This window comes from Euprymna scolopes, chromosome 7 (genome assembly GCF_053919585.1).
Source record: "Euprymna scolopes isolate OS-2025 chromosome 7, ASM5391958v1, whole genome shotgun sequence".
Lineage (NCBI taxonomy): Eukaryota > Metazoa > Mollusca > Cephalopoda > Sepiida > Sepiolidae > Euprymna > Euprymna scolopes.
The window spans coordinates 151,775,033-151,795,032 of record NC_136488.1 but is presented as its reverse complement, the minus strand read 5'-3'; the positions used below and the strand labels follow the sequence as shown (position 1 = coordinate 151,795,032).

Here is a 20,000-nt window from a genome sequence, read left to right as displayed (position 1 = left end):
CCGACTTCCTGACTGGTTTCCCAACTTACAATGTACCAAACATTAATACTGTAACCCTTTTCCCACTCCCGTTGCAAAACTCATCCATGTTCTGCAGGACAGGGAACAAAAACGATAAAATCCACTATAAAACAACCAAACGAAACACTACAAATTAACGATTGAAGATACAAAGAGTTTGAAGAATAAAAACCTTCTACAAAATAACTGAATGCAACATGAATACTATTTCCAAAATAATTGGATTTGGCATTAAATAACACGAAAAGGGTTGACATGCCGTAAAACAAAGCAATCAAACCAAACTTTACAGATAAATATTTAAAAATATAAAGAACTTGAAGCATAAAAACTGTTTCCAAAATAACTGGATTCGGCATTAAATAACCTGAAAAGGGTTGATATGCTGTAAAACCAAACAACCAATCAATTTGTCAGTTCCAGAGCCACAATTTCATTGGAAACTAGTTGCCCTTAGCTAATGTTACTCATAATATTCTTTTCTGCTGAAAAGTAATTATTATGAAAAAATACAGAGTTAAGTCCCTTTTTTAAATGGCGGTCAATAAAAAATATATCCGATCTAATCGAATTATGTTCTGGAAGCAATTAAATCTACTAACATTTTATTTATCTGAAAAACATGGTTTCTCGATCCACAAATAGCTATGCTTATTCTGAATTAAATATTAAGTTTGTAGGACATTGTGTATGGATGACAAAATCAGACCAGCTTTCCTATATTATAATGTTGGCAACCTTCACGTGTTCTCTTCTGTTTAGTTTGGTTGTTTTATAGCATATAAACCCTTTTCAGGTTTTTTAATGTTGTGTCCAGTAATTTTTGAAAAAAAGTTTTTATGCTTCAAGTTATTTATTTTATATTTTTATTATTTTTACATAGGAGTCACCGCTTATCAAGACCCAGAGGCCACTCGAGAATAAGGATTAAAGAGTGTGCAGTAGTCAATGGGACAATATCATAGTAACCGTTAGTAGTGGAAATTTGGTAAATTAAATTACTTAAAGGGGAACGACCCATCAAGAACTTGTTTACATTGGACTTGAAGACGACTATATTGCAGTCAGCTGGAAAGCAGGCAAATGGAAGACAGTTCCACAGGTATGCAGTTCTAAGAAAGAAGCTTTGTTCATGAAATCTACGTTTAGGTTTAGGCACAGTGGGGGAAATTATTGATAGTGGTTTCAGCTAGACGAGTGTTTCTCATTCAAGTTTAGCGAGGGGGAGGAGACCATAGATTGAAGCTCAAACGAGCACTTGCCATGAAAATAATGATAAAGCAGACACAGGTGGCAACGTCTCTTCTGTGAGAAAGAGGTTGCAGGGAAGAGAAAAGGGACCCCCCCCACTAGGCTATGAAGTGTATTTTGAATTCTGTCAAGGCAGGATAAGGTATTTCTAGCAGCTCCTGTCCAGATGTGGCAACAATACTCCATCCTTGGACATACCTGGCTCTTATATAGGTAGAGAATTGAATCAGCAGTGAGATATCTACTGGATCGATAGAAAGATCCCACCATTTTTTCAGCGACCTAGGCAAGGGATTTGATGTATGTGTTCCATTACAGATCAGGAGTAAAGGTCAAGCCCAGAAGCTTGTCTCTTCAAATATTTATTCATAATGTTTGGTTTGATTGTTTTGTAGCATATCAACCCTTCTCGGGTTTAGTTATTTTGGTAGTTTTTATACAAGTTGTTTATAACTTCAAATATTTATTCACAGTGTTTAGTTTAGTTGTTTTGTAGAGGAAAAAATTGTGTTTGTTTTTGGCTTTGCAGAACATGATGGAGTTCAAAGGGAAAGGAAAAAAATATAACATCAATATTTGGTGTATTTAAGTTAGAAAACTTATACCTTCAGACAGTCGGGATTGGAACTGACTGAATCATATGATTTGCTTTATGCAAACTTAAACAGTACTTTCGATTCTGTTTTGAATCATCCTCAGGGTAGACAAAGTGATGGAAATTCTCAAAAACTGGTAAAATTATTCAAATTTATTATTTTTACCAATTGGAACGCCACAAAACATCTTAGTTGAAATTATTTCTGAGATAAGTTACACCTTACATATTTCGAATAGTTATCGTCATTTTCATTGTTTTTCTGTTCACAAAATTTTATTGGGCACAAAGCTAGTAGATACAGGTGTTTGCTAAAAGGTCTTCTCTAGTGAATTGATCCCTATCAAAGAAAAATTAACAAATGAAATCATAGCTATATGAAACATAACCATAAGAAGCAACGACACACATTACCATTTGAAGTACTTTTCTGATACTTATATTAAGAAAAGTAATAAACGGCTACTACATTAGATTGAGTCATGATTTTTTTTCCCCCAAGCTTGAAACCAAAGTCACCATTTATTACATTCCAGACAGGTTTTGCATAGGTTATCTGCCCTTCAAACAAAAGGACACGAAAGTAAAACATTTACTACTACTACTACAACTATAATAATAATAATAATAATAAATAAAAAAATAAATAAAAAGATAGAGGAATACTAAGTGGAATCAAGAAAACTGAAACTGTAAAAGTGTAAATTAACTACCCCCCCCCCGTCCTAAAAAAAATTGCGTCGGAATTGACTGGCACTGAACCAAATGGTTGAGGAGGATAGAAATACAACAGAGAAAGTACTAACCAGACCTCCACTGGGTAAGTACAAAGAAGACTGGGGCTTTGGGGAGGCTTATTGCCTCCCAAATTTCAGTGAAGACCAATTGTCATTGACAGCAAGAAATCAATGGCAAGTGGCTGTTGCAATGATGCAAATTCATTTGCAAAAATTATTAGAAGAGGTAGAGAATAGTACTGGAAATCTGGGGAAACTTGTTGTCATCTGCACTCTCGGGAACACCTAGCGATTGTGGTCAGTGAGAAACCTCTAATGATGACCCATGTGAGAATTCCTAATGAGTGTAATAATGATAATTCCCTTTTTCCTTACCCCCCCCCCCAAAAAAAAGAAACTGGTGTCAGCACGACTGGCACCACACTGAATAGTTGAAGTTGAAAGGTCAAGGAGGATGGAAAGACCAAGGAGAGAAAATACTAACCAGGCCTCCACTGGAACACTTGGGGAAGCTTATTGCCACTCAAATTTCAGTGAAAACCAATGGCCGCTACCAATGGGAAATCAATGGTAAACGGTTGTTGCAATAACAGATTATTTTGCAAAGGTTATCAAAAGAGATGGACAGTACTTCGAATCTGGGGAGACTTATAGTCACTCAGACTCCAGAGAATACCACGTTGTTCTCAGAGAGAAATCTTTGACTAGAGCCTGAGTGACTACTCCTAGTGAGTAAATAAATAATAATAATAATAATAATAATAATAATAATAATAATAATAATAATAATAATAAAAATTCAATTACTACAAAGACTTGAGAAGAGACAAGTGCCTGTACTTTTGTCAAAGTGGTTTATGTCAATGGACTAGTCTGATAATTTAAAGGAAGGTTTAATGAAGTGGAAGATTTTACATAGGAACAACTCAAAGTAGATTTGTAGTAATGAAGAGAGAAGAGCCGTGAATAAATATTGCCCTGAACAAGCAATAATTAAAATGAAAAGGTTAGTTCAATTCAATGACCGATTGGTTATTGATGAACACTTCATTCAATGAAGTATTGAACTGGAAATTATAAAAGTCTCTTTTAGTGATTAATGAACTCGGATGTTTTTCTTTAGTTGGATGAGTCTATTTTGGGAATTAATCATTTTTTTTTTTATCAATGTATTCAAAAATATATTTTACAGTATTAAAGTTAGAGTGTGTGTTCGTCTGGGAGATGTTCAACAGCACTTGTATCCTTAGTGGTCATTTCATGTCAAACTAGTTTTTTGGGGTTTTTTTTTTGTAAATTGATTTTAATCCTTTAATCACAGATATCAGTAAATGTTTTTTAATTTTATATTTAGATATTTAGATGAGTTTGCTCAGCACCCCCTTCTGCAGCTTCAGCACTGGCTGTCAGCCAGAGATTTTATCCATCGGTACAAAAGCTAAAAGGGTCTAGGCCATTTTTTTTAAATGGCTTTTTCCAATTGATTACGATATGTTGCTGGTCCTGTGTAGTTCTAGGAGGTCCACTCTCATAGGCTGTACCTTCTCTCTTTGAGAAAGGGATTAGTTTATTGCTAATCACCAGAGGCGCCTGTACTGAGTAATACCAACAGTGCTGTCTAGGCATTTTTTTTTTGTATACCAGAGTGCTCTTTCTCTAGGATGCTGAGTCTACAATCCCATTTTTTGACCCTTGAGTCACATCATCTCGCTTTAGGAGAAAGGTAAATAACTTCAGCAATGGTTGTCTGCCTCATCATTCTACATTCAATGAGGTCTCGATTCTACTGGGTGTGCATTTCGAACCAGTTAGCATAGACATAGCCGAGGATCAGCAACCAGAGAGCATGTCTCACTTTGCTTTTACAACAAGAAAGGCATTCATAAAGAGCACCACATGACCTGGCCCTTTTTACGTAATCAAGAATCGTGGAATCTGCTGTCAACCCTTAAGATAATTAAAAAGGGAGACATTAAACAAATAATAACAACCTAAAATGAGTTCGTCCGTCGGAATGACAAAGACCATCTGATCATCCTAGGGATCATGGATGACATGCGCTAGTGAAGCTGGTTTGCACAGAGTCAATTTTACTCTTTCATCCCAACCAGCCTGATCCAGCGGCAGGACAGGGTCAAGACAGCTGAAAGCCAAGTGGGATGCAAGAGCTGTCGGAGGAGTCAATATTCTCTGACATAAAGTGCCTGGTATTCCCAAATGGTCACCTATCTTGTATTGGCCAGGTTCAACATTGCTTAACTTCAGTGATCTAACAAGAATGGATGTGTCAACACGATTATAGCAGACAGAATAACAATCTTTAATTAAACTAAAGATTAGTTTGCCAAAAACTAGATCACAATTCACTGACTGTTTCAATTTTAAGCCTATCTCAGTTAACACATCAGGACTCCTTCGTCCCAATACTTTACGATTCACATGAGATATTCTACAGATGATAGGTATTTGTAGGAATGAGAGAAAGACTGCTTGGATATTTCAGTGCGTCTCCTTAGCTATCATCCGATGCAATGCTGTGTCCGTTAGGATGTTATCCCCCAACCTCCAAATCTTGAAGAAAAGAAAAAATTCCTTGGTCCAGTTTACAAAATACTTTTCATTTTTCTTTTTGAAAAAAAGAGGTATTTCGTGAAATTATCAAAGACATTTTACTATCCTGGCTATATTTACTGATTTATATGTGAAAGATTTTGGAAAAAAAAAAAAAAAAAAATTAGATATGCGAAGATTTATAATTCAAATTCGACCCTTGTTTGTCTGTTTTTGTTCATACGTTACGTCTATTGAATGTCTCAATTTCCTACATTGCTAACATCCTTCTTATATATTTACATATTTGTTTACCAGCAATGCTTCAAGCAAACTACTTTCTTTTAATACAACGTGCGGAGGCAAGAAAATAGAAAAATCATTAAAATACACTTTTTTTCTAAATAGCAGGGCTACTCGACATTGCTTTCAGCCATAAAAAACACAAAACAAAGCAAAAGAGGTTAAAATGTGTGTGTAATATCTTTATAATCAAAACTTCCATCTCTCTATCTCTCTCGATCCGTTGTTCTACCTTTCTCTTTTCCTCTTTCCCTATTTTTCCACATCCCTCTGACCACTACTCATTCACCTCCACTCAGCACATTCCTCTCTCTTGTTTTAATCTATTGAAAACAATATTTCATTCAGCTTTCCTTTATATATGGCTGAAAAACCTTGTCCAGTTGATTCTCAAAGAATGAATAATTCTGTTTTAATTTTAGGTATTATTCATTCAGAGCAACGCTGATCAAGAATATACCAACTTTGTGGGTCATCGTTTTGTAGTTTTGGACTTTTAGCTGAACATACAAACCTACATACAGACATTTGCAATTTATATATTAGACTAGCAAAGCTACCTGTGTTGCCCGGATCCATAAAAACCTAAACAGAAGTTATTTAACTTCTATTTAGGTCGTGTAATATATTTATATAAAAATTTTTAGGTTGTGTAATATATTTATATAAAAAGTTTACTCCTGTTCCCCTCTAACTGCTGCTCTATCTTTTAGTTGGACATACAAACATACACACACATACAATCTAAGTAGAGGCAGGAAAAAGAAAAAAAGTAAAAGAGTAAACCATTTACTCTTTATGGACAATCTCAAACTGAATGCAGAGACAGAAAAAGAGCTTGCATCCCTGGTAGAAATTGTAAAAACTTTCACAGAGGATGTCATCATGGAGTTTGGATTTGACGAATGTGCCAAATGTGCCATAAAAAAAAATATTCAAACATCTTCAGTTCAATGACAGCTTTATTGAAGATCTAGGAGAGGATGCCACATGCAATTGTGGAGCATAAAAAAATGAAACATAAGGTGGAGCAAGAATACATCACACACCTTAAAAAGATCCTCAAATTTGAATTACACCCCCAAAACAAAATAACTGCTATAAATCACTTGCAATCCCTGTCATCTCATACAGTTTCAGAATTATTAACTAGCCTCAAGCCAATATTAATCGGCTCAATACAAAGACCAGGAAAATGCTATCCTTACATAGGATAATATACCAAAACCAATGCACAGACAGAATATACCTACCATGGAAAGAAGGAAGTCTAAACCTCACTGAAATTAACCATGCATATCGAGTCACCATAGTAAGCATGGGGCAGTACATCAAATATACACACAGATATAACATTGGGAATGGTGAGAGACGATCATAAACACCTATCTCAATAAACATCAATCACAAAACTGGCTGAAAACTTTGCGGGTGTCATACTGGAGAAAACCACCGAGGTATATAATGAACCAGCAACACAGATTGCAAGAATGAAAAGAAAGAAGTATACAAAAATGGAGAAACAAGAAAACAAAGACGGAACCAACATAAGAGAGAAACTTAACCAGTAGTATATTGACATGAATGCCTCACTTCAATGGCTTAAGAGTGAGAGACTGCCATTTGATGAGGAAAGACTCATTGTATCCGGTCAAGATCAGAGCTCACTCACAAATGAATTAAAAAAAAAAAAAAAATGGCTGGTCTATAAACAAATGGCTGGTGCAAGTTCTGCTACTCAGCAATTGAGAGCCCGAGCCATCTAATGTCTGGATGCCAAACCTTATTTGCAGATGACCTTTACACTGTCTGCCACAAAAAAGTATGTAAATACCTCCATTGAAAGATCTGCAGAGAGATGCAGCTTGAAAGCTCATCAAACGTCTGGGAATATCAGCATCAAACGGAAAAGTGACAATATTCTATGACAGATGTACAGACAGGCAGATACATAAAAGACAAGGCCATCAAACCAGACATTGTAATATTGAACAAGCCCGAAAGAACTGTACTCATTATCACAGTCCCAAATGACTATGGCCTTAATAGAGCTGAACAGGAAAAGATAACAAAATACCAGGACTTAAAGAATGATTTAAAAACGACATGATCCCTTAAAAAAAATTAACATTATATCAGTTGTGATAGGAACAACTGACCTAATGAAAAAAAAGATTTGAAGAAATATTTGGAAACAATCCGTGGAAGACCAAGCTGGCATGAAATACGATTCCTAGGTAAGGTAAGGTAAGTTTTTGTTTAATGGCACATCAACCCTATAGGTCATTTCATGCCATGAAATGTGAAGAAAGTATTCTTCATTGAGTCTTTAGGTGATAAATTGTTTTTAATTAAGACTTAGTATTTCTAAGTCAGTCTTTTTCCAAGTTCCCCCCCCTTTCAAATGTGTTCCAAAAGTTTAATTTTTATTAGAAAATCTAACATTTTATAAGGTTTTCCAAATATTGCTTGAAGATTTTGCTCTTTGAAATATTTCACACGAATATTTTCATATTTTTTGCATTCCATTAATATGTGGTTAATGGTTAGTGGATGTTGACAGGTTCTACATGGGGAGATATCTTCTGCTTTCAGAAGGTATTCATGAGTTAGTCTTGAATGACCAATTCGAATTCTGGTAAATATAGTGTCTAATTTTCGTATTGGTATTATGGTCCTATCTTGTTCAACATTCGGTTGTATTTCTCTAAGTTTGTTGTTTAGTTGTTCATTCCATAGTTTTTGCCATTTGGTTTTTATATAGGAGTTTATCTTGTTTTTCCTATCTGTGTATGTTATTTTTATGTTTGATGGAGTCAGGTTTGTTGCGTCCTCAGCCAGTTTGTCAGCTTCTGAATTTCCTTTTACGCCGACATGACTCGGTATCCATGTTAATATTATCGTTTTATTTTCCTTTACTTGGTGTTGGTATGTTTCCATAATTTCCAGGAGGTACGGATGGTTTGTGTTCCTTTCTTTCAATGCCATTAAGCTGGACATGGAGTCACTGAAGATAAGGAATTTATTCTCTCTAGACTCTCGGACTAGTTCTAAAGCCATCTTAATAGCCTGTAACTCTGCGGTGTATATAGAGGCATCGTCCGGTAATCGGACTTGCTTGTGTGTGTTATGCATTTTTGCTGCTGCTCCTACTCTTTCAGTTATTTTTGAGCCATCTGTATAGATGGTTTTGTATATGGAGTATTTATCCCTAAGTTCTAGGAATTTGTTTTGATACGTTTGGTAGTTAGTCTGTTTTTTAGCTGTTTTAATAGTCATGTCTATATATGGTTCTGTGATTGTCCATGGTGGAGTATTATTAGTTGTGTAAGTTTGTATGTTTTTTGGTTCTTCGTATTCTTCTGTAATAGCCTTTTTAAGGCAATATCTCAGAGGTTTAACAGCTGTAGGTCTGCTGGTATAGAAATCTTCATACATTGATGTATATATTTTTTCATAAGCAGGATTTTCTGGTAGACTTTTAAGTTTCAGCATATATTGGAGCGAGAGTTTTTCCCATCTCAGGTGGAGGGGGAGTTCATTAGCTTCTGTGTGCAGGCTTTGAATAGGTGATGTTCGGAAGGCTCCTAAACAGAGTCTGAGTGCTTGGTTTTGTATGGGCTTGAGTTTCTCTAGATATGATTTCCTTGTTGAGTTATATATAATGCAACCATAGTCCAATTTAGGTCTAATGTGTGCTACGATTCCTAGGAGACATTGGACTGATTATAACCATTTGTAGGATTGAGAGACTGCTTGCGTGTTTCAACGCATCTTCTAAGCTATAATCCAAGGAAACACCATATCCATTCGAATGTCATCTTTTGTATGAAGACAAGAAGATGGGAATTTATTGAAAAACACTTTTAGTTAGAAATGAAATAATTACAGCTAAAAAAAACAAAACCTTCTATCTTTAAATATAATACAAGTGAATGTGCCCAGTTCACTTCAATAATCACATATTCAAATTTAATTTTTAAGAGAAAAGAAAATGAAGCTTAATCTTAATGATAACTGATAATAAGAATGAAGGAAAGAATTTCTTTTACTTTTAATAAACACAATACTCCCTTTAATATTTTTAATAATGTGACTAAAATAGGAATTAATCTATCAAGACAAAGATGCTTTTTTTTCAAACAGATGAGAGAGAGAGAGAGAGAGAGAGAGAGAGAGAGAGAGAGAGAGAGAGAGAGAGAGAGAGAGAATTCCAAAAGTAATGCTTCCTATTTTTGTTTTATTCTGCCCGAATGGGATCATTCCTAATCATGATTTTAAAACCATAAATAGTCTGTGAGAAAATATTGCAATTTTCCAACATTACCATGGCAAACGGTCGGTAATTTGGTAAAATTTAAGAAAAAGAAAAATGTAAATCTCTATTAGGAGGTCACCAGAAATCTATTTCTTTCTTTTTTCTCCTTTTCTTTCCCTGTCAATTATCCTTCCTTGTTCATTTGAAATGCCATTTCCGATGTGATTCTCTTAGCTTTTTTATTTCATATCTAAAAAAAAGGTATATAGTTCAATGAAACGTCATATGAACTAAATAAAGCTTTTTTCACATGAAAAGATTTTCTAGTTATTTTCATATTCATAGCATATTGTAAGACACCTTCTCCTTTCCACAGGTGAACTAATAACACTAAATTATGCTTCCTATTTTTTTATTCAGCCCGAATGGATCAAAGTGGATTGCAAATTGCATTGTTATGATGACTGAACTTATGCATCCATGATCTGAAAATTTCATCTCTCTGTTGCAGATATTGGCAGTGTGAGACTAAGAAAGCAATCCCTGTCATAGACGTGCATCAGAAGCAGAGATGTGTCAATGAATTTCTGGTAAAGATGCATTGAGAATGATGGTGTCTATGTAGAAAAACAAGGCCGATAGCCATTAGTCACGTGCTCTCGTGTAATGAATGAATGCGTGAATGTAGGATTGACATGAAATTCTTAAAGATAAACTAAAATGACTGAAAAATGGGTTTAAATGACTTAAATAAATAAAAAGTAAATGACTTAGAATGACTTTAATGAACTTAAGGATGAATTGAATGACCTTAAGAATGACTTGAATGCTTAAACAATAACTGGAATCCTTCAAAAACAACTTGAATGATCTGGAAAATGACTTGAATGGCTTTGAGACTGACTGGTTGTAAAGTGGGTGATCAATTTACATTAAATTAATACAGAAAAGTGATCCCTCATTTTATATCACAATAAGTACAGCATGTAGTAAGAACAAATACTACACTTTGATCTTGGCCAAAAGGGTATTTATTTGCTCCCCCACCGAGCAAATTAGGCACAAGGCCGATTTTTAATGTGAGGAGTGAAGGGGAAATGGAGATCAGTTCCCTGGGGAGTAGGGGCGCTGGATAGTGACAATTGGTATGAAAGGTTTCCCCTACATTGACCAAGGTCTTATATGTGGGGTTGCCCCCACATATTGGTCTTTGCTTTCAGTATCTGCCGGAACAGATACTACACTTTGAGACTACACTTTGATCTTGGTCAAAAGGCCAAGAAAAGCGGTATTTATTTGCTCCCCCACCGAACAAATTAGGCACAAGGCCGATTTTTAATGTGAGGAATGAAGGGGAAATGGGGAGCTGGATAGTGACAATTGGTATGAAGGGTTGCCCCTACATTGACCAAGGTCTTATATGTGGGACTGCCTCCACATATGGTCTTTGCTTGCAGTATCTGCTGGAACAGATGGTATTTATTTGCTCCCCCACTGAGCAAATAAGGCACAAGGCCGTTTTTAATGTGAGGTAAAAACCAGCTCCCCTAAAAGGGGTCACTCTGGTTACCAAAAATAATAATTGTCCCAGTATAGAGGGTTTCCCCTCCATTGACTGGTACAAATTATCTTAAGTGCAGCATCTGCCGGAACAGATACTACACTTTGATCTTGACCAAAAGGCCAAGAAAAGCTTATGGACGGACCGACGGAGTGACTTATAGAGTCGTTTGCACGCGATTAATAAATTTTGGAGCACAAAAAGTTGCTCATTTTAATGGTACCACTCCTGTCTTCGTAACGCTTCAAGTTTTTTTGAGTTAAAAAATAGGAGGCTTTACTTTTGGAATGACCTTCATAGTTTGGAAATTAACTTCTCTCTTTCTTTCTTTCTTTCTTTCATAATTTATTTAATTTTTCATTGTTCTGCTTAATTTAAAATTTGATTTGTTTTGCATTTTTATTTGGATTTTGACAGACGACATCAAATATTTGTGCGTTTCAAAAGTAATGGTTTTTATATTATTAAACAAACACACAGGAACTAAATGAATGCAGTTAATTTTTTAATTATATTTTCAAAATGGCGAATTTTACTGGATCAATTAAAAACAAGTATTTTATGAACTTGATTATTGAATCTGAAACTATTCAATTTAATATTATTTTTCATGTAATGCTTCTTTTCTGTCTGTCTCGAAAGATCATAGAGACTAAATGTCTATGCAATGAAAAGTTTCATAGTGAAGCAAGGGTTGGAGAACCTCCAACTGAAATTCTATTATAATAATGTAATAAACCCTCAGATGTACCTCTCCATCGTACTGTATATCGATACTCTACGGCCGATTGGGATAACTTCCGAACATTTATACCTTTGCACGCCATATTCAAACAGAATGTGCCCTCTATAGTATCTCAGCCGACTGATTGGTTAATTATCGGTACAGACCGCTTCGCACCCTCCAAAAAATTCTAACAAAAACCTAATAGCCAGGCGTAGTTCACTCCAGAATGTGTCGCTGCCATTGCGCACAGAAATCACTATGATTGCTTACATTACTTGTATTGATCGGACTATTATTTTCATCCTGAGTGTTATTTGTGCAATGTTTCGGTTGGATTGTCCTACAGCTGTTTTCAGGTATGTTGGTTATCATTTGGAAAAGAAAAGAGGAAAATGAAGCTTAATCCTCATGATAACTGATAATAAAAATAAACTTTTCTCTTCTTTTTCAAACAACAACCAACATGTTTGAAGACAGTCGTGGGACCATCTGACCGAAACGTTGCACGAAAAACACTCAAGATGAGAACGATCGTCCGATCAATACAAATAATATAATCAATCAGCCCTCATCTAAAAAAAATTCAGAACTTGAAATTCTCTTAACTCTTATTTTCACTGGCAGTGTAACAAAACACGTTGCTATTATAAGAAGGTTGTTCCATAACACCATGAGTGAAACCGAAGCCAAATAGATTGTTGCGTTATATCAGTTACTTTGCTTTCATCTGGTACATCCTCATACGGTTGCTGCTGCTTGTGGTTGTTGCTAGGCGACCTTCCTGGAATGCTATTTAAAAAATTTTTTTTTTATTACAATTTCACCCCAAACAAGACACATTGCCACTTTGATGAAGGGGGCTACTATCAGGGACATAAGCTACAGGGGTACTATGTGGGGAGTTGGGCAGCAAGATGTCGGTTCACGTTACACTTGAACTTCTGCATGTCAGTACAGTTGGAGAAGCAGGAACTTGGAAAGGAATTCCAAAGTCCAGCGGTTCTAGAGAAGAAACTACTGGAGTAGAAGGCGCTCTTACATCTAGGGATCTCTATTGTGAAGGGGTGGGATTTTGCTGCTTGTCGGGTTTGTCACGGGTATTTATGTCGAGGGGGTACAAGTGCTTGCAGTTCGTCAGAGCATTCACCATTAAAATTAAAAATTTACTGCAAAAAAAAAAAAAAAAAACCCAGTGTTTTGGTTTTGTTAGTTCATACAAGACGAAAAAAGAAAACATGTACAATTCTTATCGTTGTGTTTTTAAACGGTTTGCTTTGGCTTTATCAATACGAGCAACATAGTAACAAAACTAATCCCTATTAATGCTATTCAAATCTTTGTGCATATATATATATATATATATATATATATATATATATATATATATATATATATATCTGGCTTAATGTAAATATATTTGTGGGTATACTTCCCTACTCTCGTCTCTTCTATCTACAGTTATGTATCTATATCAATTCCTGCATATGTAGCGATCGACCTAAATAAATATACTTTGCATTATCCCGTATTTTAAAAAAAAAAAATTGATTTTCTATATTTGGAACTTAACCGATACATTCTAGAATTTATTTGCTCACCAAATCCTAATAAATTATCCTGTCCATTTTCTGTCGACTGTATGCCATAAAGAAAAATGCAAACGCAAATCACATTTTCGAAATTTTTAAACCAACTGTTTTAATCATTTTTACAAAAGCATTGCTTTTTTTTTACTTTTATAGTTTTGTGTTCTTTGCTAGTAAACTTATAACTAAATCCAGCCTCAGCAGGTACTGCAGGCCAAGGAGCATTAAAAGGCTGAAAAGGAAAAGATATAACCAGATCTATTTTGAAAGAGAACAGAAAGTAATGGGACTTTAGGGAATTTTTTTGACACTCAAGTGCCAGTGAGAAATCAATGGTAAACAGCTGTTGTGATAAAACAAGGTGATTTGCAACAATTATCGGAAAAGACACGAGGAGTGCTGGAAGTCCAAGGGAAACTTCTTGTCCTGTCTTGTTCTTGTTACACTGGGAAATACTCAAAAACAGTACAGAATATTTGTGGTCATTTTTATATGCATAATGGCATGGAAAATCCATTTCTAGCCTTGTTTCAGTCGAATTAAGTAAAGTTGTGTGCAAAATTGTCACTTTTGATAATTTTGCTGAGAATCTTAGTGATGTGAGTAATGAACATGTCAAGAGATTCCATCAGGATATTTCAGTGATGAAGAAACGTTTCAAAAGAAAAATGGAGCACTTGCATGTTGGCAGACTATTGCTGGAATATAAAAAAAGGAGGATGACACTCAACACAAGGGGGTTAAGAGAACAAAAGTTGTTTAAATTGACAATTCTGTGTTTTTCATTCATAACCAATAATAATAAAATATGATTTATACATGAAAACGATGCCTAATCTAGTGAAATTTAGTGAAATAAAGGTCAGATTTAGCAACAGTCTGCTTTTCTTAACCTGAAACAGATATTGTGTGCTATGTATTTTTTTAACCTGAAATTTGTTACAAAGTGTTACTAAGAAATGAACGTGACATCTACGGCATGCTACACAGTTTATAGGACTTTCTCTTAGACATGACAATACATGAACAATTGCACATTTTTGACAGGCATTATCCTAGTAATAAGTAAATTTTTTTTTAAATACAAGAAATTAAAAAACAAAAAAATAAATACAAAAAAAATGTTTAATTCTGAAAGAGCAAAATTATTTTGAGAAGACAGTAACATCCACATACAATCAACAATCTAATTATATCTGACAGCAATGAAGACACTGAGTCGGTGTTTCAAGCAACCCTAAGGTGAGTTGATCTCAGAATTTAATCAGATTCTTAACAAATAAAAGATGCTGCAATGAGATGCAGCATTTAGAAAGCTCAATGGCAATTTATAAATAAGACTGGTTGACGGATTTCATTGTTATCTGCTGTTAAACAATTTTCGAATACAATTTTAGCAAGAAATTTATTCAAATAAAACGGAAACTGATCTTTTTTTTCTTTTCTTTTTATTATCAAATCGAAAGTAGGCTGGTCAATCTGTCAAGTAGTAAACAGCAAAAAAAAAAAAAAAGTTTGAGAATTTTTGAGATGATGATTTATAATTCAAAATAATCCATTATAAACAAAAGGAAATATCACCAGTAGTAGTAATACGATTTAACTCATAGGAAAAAGTAAGGGGGGGATGTAACTAGCAGAAAACAACTAATTTGGGATTTTTTTGTCTTTTTATTTTTCATATTTGACTGGCTTTGCAAACTTACATTTTTTCTGATTGAAACACTTTAAGCCAAGTTCCATGCGTGACCCAACAAGTAAAGCCTCCTATTTTTTAACTCAAAAAGTTGAAGAGCTATGAAGACGGGAGTGGTACAATTAAAACAAGCGATTTTTTTAGCTGCAGAATTTATTTTTCTACATAGTATTCTGAAGAGGATCGTGTTGGTCTATTATCACCAAAGAAAAATTAAATAATTGTTGTAATATATATATATATATATATATATATATATATATATAAACAAAGAAAAGTACCCTATTGAGCTCAGCGTAAGTTATATTATTGAATTTGGAATTACTTTTGAGGTGAGTAATTTGTATATTTTATTTTTTTATTTAATTATTTGTCGATTATTATCCTAATCTCATATAGTTGTTGTTTCACAACGTTTCGATCAACTATTCCTCTGGCCTTCGTCAGGTGGTTAACCGCAACAGGATAGGAATGCTGATTCTCTGTAACTGTATCCTCAGCAATTACTGCCTTCCATAGTTGTTGTTGTCTCACCACGCTTTGGCAAACTAATCCACCCAAAGCCGGCCAGAGAATTAGTAGGCCAAAGACAACAACTATAATAAATTCAGCTTAAGTTGGTTGAATCAGAAAAAAGGCCAGTTTGCAGAGCTAGTTATAGTGTAAAAAGCAAAATCCACAATTAATCTGTTTGCTATATATCGCTCTCTCTATCTCTCTTTCTCTCTCTGTAGAAACAGGTTAAATAGTATTACTACCTGCATTTGATATTCCTGTTTGTTTATAACAGACTTATCCTTATATCTTTTTTCATTTCTTTATTACCTTCAGCTGTTAACAAAGAGTGAGAAAGAGAGAGAAGAGGGGGGGGCAAATAATTACATTTAGTTAAAAAAAATCGGTTTAATTGATAATTTAATAACCAAACAATACTGTAATAATCAAATTTAACTTTCAAAATACATACAGCTAAATAATCTATAAAAAAGCAAAGTGATAAAAATGCAGTTGTATAAACTCCTTAACTTCAGTTGCATTAAGTATATTTTTACAGACGTTTCATAACACGATGTTTATATATATATATATATATATATATATATATATATATATATATATATATATATGATTTTGAAGTATTTGAGGTTCTGATCTTTTTGTGTTTATTGTAGGTCGAATTATGGATTCAAACTAGAATGACTTTTTTGTAGCTAAATAGTCAATTCTCAACTTAGTTGTTATATTCACAACGTTCCAGCCAATGTAACCACCAACCTTCGCCAGGTGCATATTTTGGTGCTTATTTAAAGTTACGATTATTTAAAAAATTTTTTTAAAAATACAGAAATTTTTACGATGTACATACTCGTCATATAACGAAGATATCATATTCCAAAAATAACGTACATTGATCAAGTATTTTGTTTTTAACTAAGAAAAATCAAATTTTATGACAAAACAAGACATGATCAGCCATGATGTGTAGAGACAACTCAATTAAAACTATCGAGATCAAAATCAGCCTTACAATGGATACATTTAGTATTAAAATCGCTAAAAAGTGTCATTTTTTATTTTCTTAAAAAAGAAAAAATACTTGATCAATTTACGTGATTTTTTAAATATGACATTTTTGTTCCATGATGAGTACGTACATCATAAAGAGTTTTCTGTATTTTTATTTAAAAAAATTTTTTTTTCTAAATAAGCATAATTCTAAATAAGCACACATATTTTCGAATTTAAGAACCTTAACTTGAGAAGCCTATACAGAATTTCTGATGAAGGAAACAACTGTGGAAACATTGCGATGATAACCAAATACGATAATGGGATACAAAACAAATATTTGCGGATGCTAAAATTAAAAAAAAAAAAAAAAAAAAAAAAAAAAAAAAAATGATGTTTGCTTCCAAACCTATAATTATTAAAGAACAAAGAAAACCTATAAACGTTTGTCAACTAAAAATATTGTTCCAGCTGGGGATGGGGCATCTTACCGGATGCAAAACATTCACCCACTATCTTATATATTCCAACCAAGCGATATTTTTAAGAGTCTGACCACCCCTTTAAGTACTATTGTTTTAATCTCTCTTGCACTTGGTTCACCGGGTATATTTACCAGGTAGTTTTTGAAATTTTTTTCATGAATCTAGTTGCTCCTATAATTACTAGAATGATAGTGATCTTCCTAAGATTCCAGTTTCTTTTCATGTCATACATAAGACCTTGATATTTTGTTATTTTTTTCCCTCTCAACTCTGTTTAAGCCATCATCATCGAAAACACTGGCTATGTGAGGCATACTGCTCAGCAATCATGCTTGTGATTTCAAACTGCATGCATCCAAATATTCAGAGGTCAGAACATTTATTGAAGAACAAGTCTTGTGACAAACATTACAGTGACAAAGCGTTTTCTGTAGTGCACGAAACATGGTCTAAATATCACTTAAAAAGATAATATTTTTTAGTTATTAATATGCGGCGATCGTCTCTGTATAGACCAAATATTCCCATACGCTTGAGTTGACGGGAATTTATATGGACATAATCAGCAAATAGAAAAAAAAAATGCTAGCAGAACAAATGAATATGAATAAATAAATGTTCGGCTTACAATTGTATGTCTGAGTGGGTTGGACAATTTCAGAAACAACACTGTATATACATATCTTTTTATTTTTCTCATTTTATTTTTAATTTTCTTGGTTATATTCTCAACTCAACCCAATATCAAAATAGCAATTAATACCGGTCCTAAAATATCAAAACTACTTCATGATTAAAAACAAGAAATAAATTAGTATACAAAATAAATAAATCATAAAACTAAACAAAATTAATACAAAAATAAATAGATAAAAAACTCAACTACAACCTTTTCCTATCATTCCTTGCCTGTCAGACAACTAAAAACAAATTATATATATAGACAAACATTTTTTCCAATTTTTGTATTCAAATATAGATATTGCTTGTACAAAAGTAGAGTCCATACGAACTCTACTTTTGTATAAGCAATATCGCCTGAAGAAATCTCTAGTTATTTGTAACTGGCTGACCGAAACATACTCATGAATGTGTAGCGACATATATATGCCTATATAAAACAAATAAAAAGTATATCTTGCCCGGTTTTACTGAAAACATAAGACTAAAAATTATGTACGATCAATGTACGCCTAATTGCCTTTGCTGCTGATTAAAGAAACTTTGACAGAGGCGATCGACTGGGTCCGTCAGTGCAAAAAGTGTTATTAAAATAAACAATAAAACGACTTCAGTCACAGTCGTGATTATTTTTGACAAATCCTTAAAGACTGAGACTTTTCTTCAACGTAGTGTGACACTTTTAAATATTTTTTAAATCTTTGTAAAAAAAAAAAAAAATAAATAAACAAGTTTATTTCTTTATTTTTGAAAAAAAAAAACAAAAAAAAAAAACAAAATCATGGTCACAACTTCAGCCGAGATTGTTTTTTTTTTTTTTTTTTGCAAATTAAATTTTACAAGTGACCTTTTTCTTAAAAACTTGAATTTTTTTAACACAATAACAATGTAACGTTAGAAAATCTTTATAAAAAGTAGAAGTGTGACGTTACCGTCTTGAGGGAGCGATTTGCTCCCCATTGGGGAGGTTGAGACCCCCCTAGGCCTTGAGGGAGGCTGGGTAAATATGCTAAGATTGTCTGTTGAACGTTAATTGAATCCTAGAGAGCGGCGGGTGACCTATCAAAAGTACTTGGGGAAAAACAGACATAAATTTAATGGTTTGAGAACGAAGAGACCGGAAATGTCAGAATAATGTGGAAATGAAGCCAGACCTATGCTGGCCTGACGAACACCTGTTCAGACAATGGCTCTCTGAATGACAGGTTTGACCCCTTGAGGTCGTGTGAAAAGGATTTCATTTTTGGTCTCAGATTTCAGAACTGCGAATGGTTTGCTGAATTGCACACAAGCAAAATGGCTGGGGAATTCCCCCCCCCCTCCTTCCGTGACGTGTTGAGTTTTGGTTGGTCTGGCAGACCACCAGACCCCAACCTGTCCCTGCATATTTAAACAAGCACCCAGACGGTTGGGAGCAGATAGATTGAGGCTGATTTTCGAGAAGAAATAAGCTCCCAGAACCTGGGCCCAACCTCCCTCTTCATCATGACCGCTACCCAAGGGATGAAGAATAGATTTGTGAGACTTAAAATGTTTTGGGGAACTGAACGATGTACATATGTAAAAAAATCTGTAACTTTTGTGAAATTAACTTTTCATAGCTAGAAAACCCTGAGTTGGCTGTCTTTCTTTCCGGCGTGCATGCAAAGGAGCTTTATGTTTGCTTTTCAGCAAAAACAACACAGAGTTGAGACCCTGAGCAATTTTTGTGAAGAACTCCCAGAAAAAGACGATCACGAACCACAGTTTCTGATGAGGTTAGAGGTCAGTTGCTGACCTGAGCATGGGAGACTGCCACAGAAGAAAAAGACTGGAGCAATGTTTCCAATCCCATGTGCCTTGGGGTGGGGGGGGAGTAGTTTTCCTCACATTTTCAAAATTAATGCCTAACTGCCCTTGTGAGGAAGCAAGTAGAGTCAAGTAAATAATTATTTTAAAAATTATTTTCCGTTTTTTCTTTTCCTTTTTTTTTTAAAATAACATTGCATAAAATTCCGTTTTATTTGGTTCATTTCTCACAAAAAATAAAAAAGTGAAGAA

At 34.2% G+C, this 20,000-nt stretch overlaps 1 protein-coding gene and 1 pseudogene across 2 annotated transcripts in view; both read right to left on the bottom strand.

Annotated features, from left to right (window-relative positions):
• LOC145280058 (regulator of telomere elongation helicase 1-like) overlaps nt 1-20,000 on the bottom strand; it is a 1,039,981-nt gene that overhangs the window by 378,535 nt on the left and 641,446 nt on the right. The gene's annotated exons all lie outside the window — the stretch shown is intronic.
• Nucleotides 11,198-11,410, bottom strand: LOC145280631 (U2 spliceosomal RNA; annotated as a pseudogene).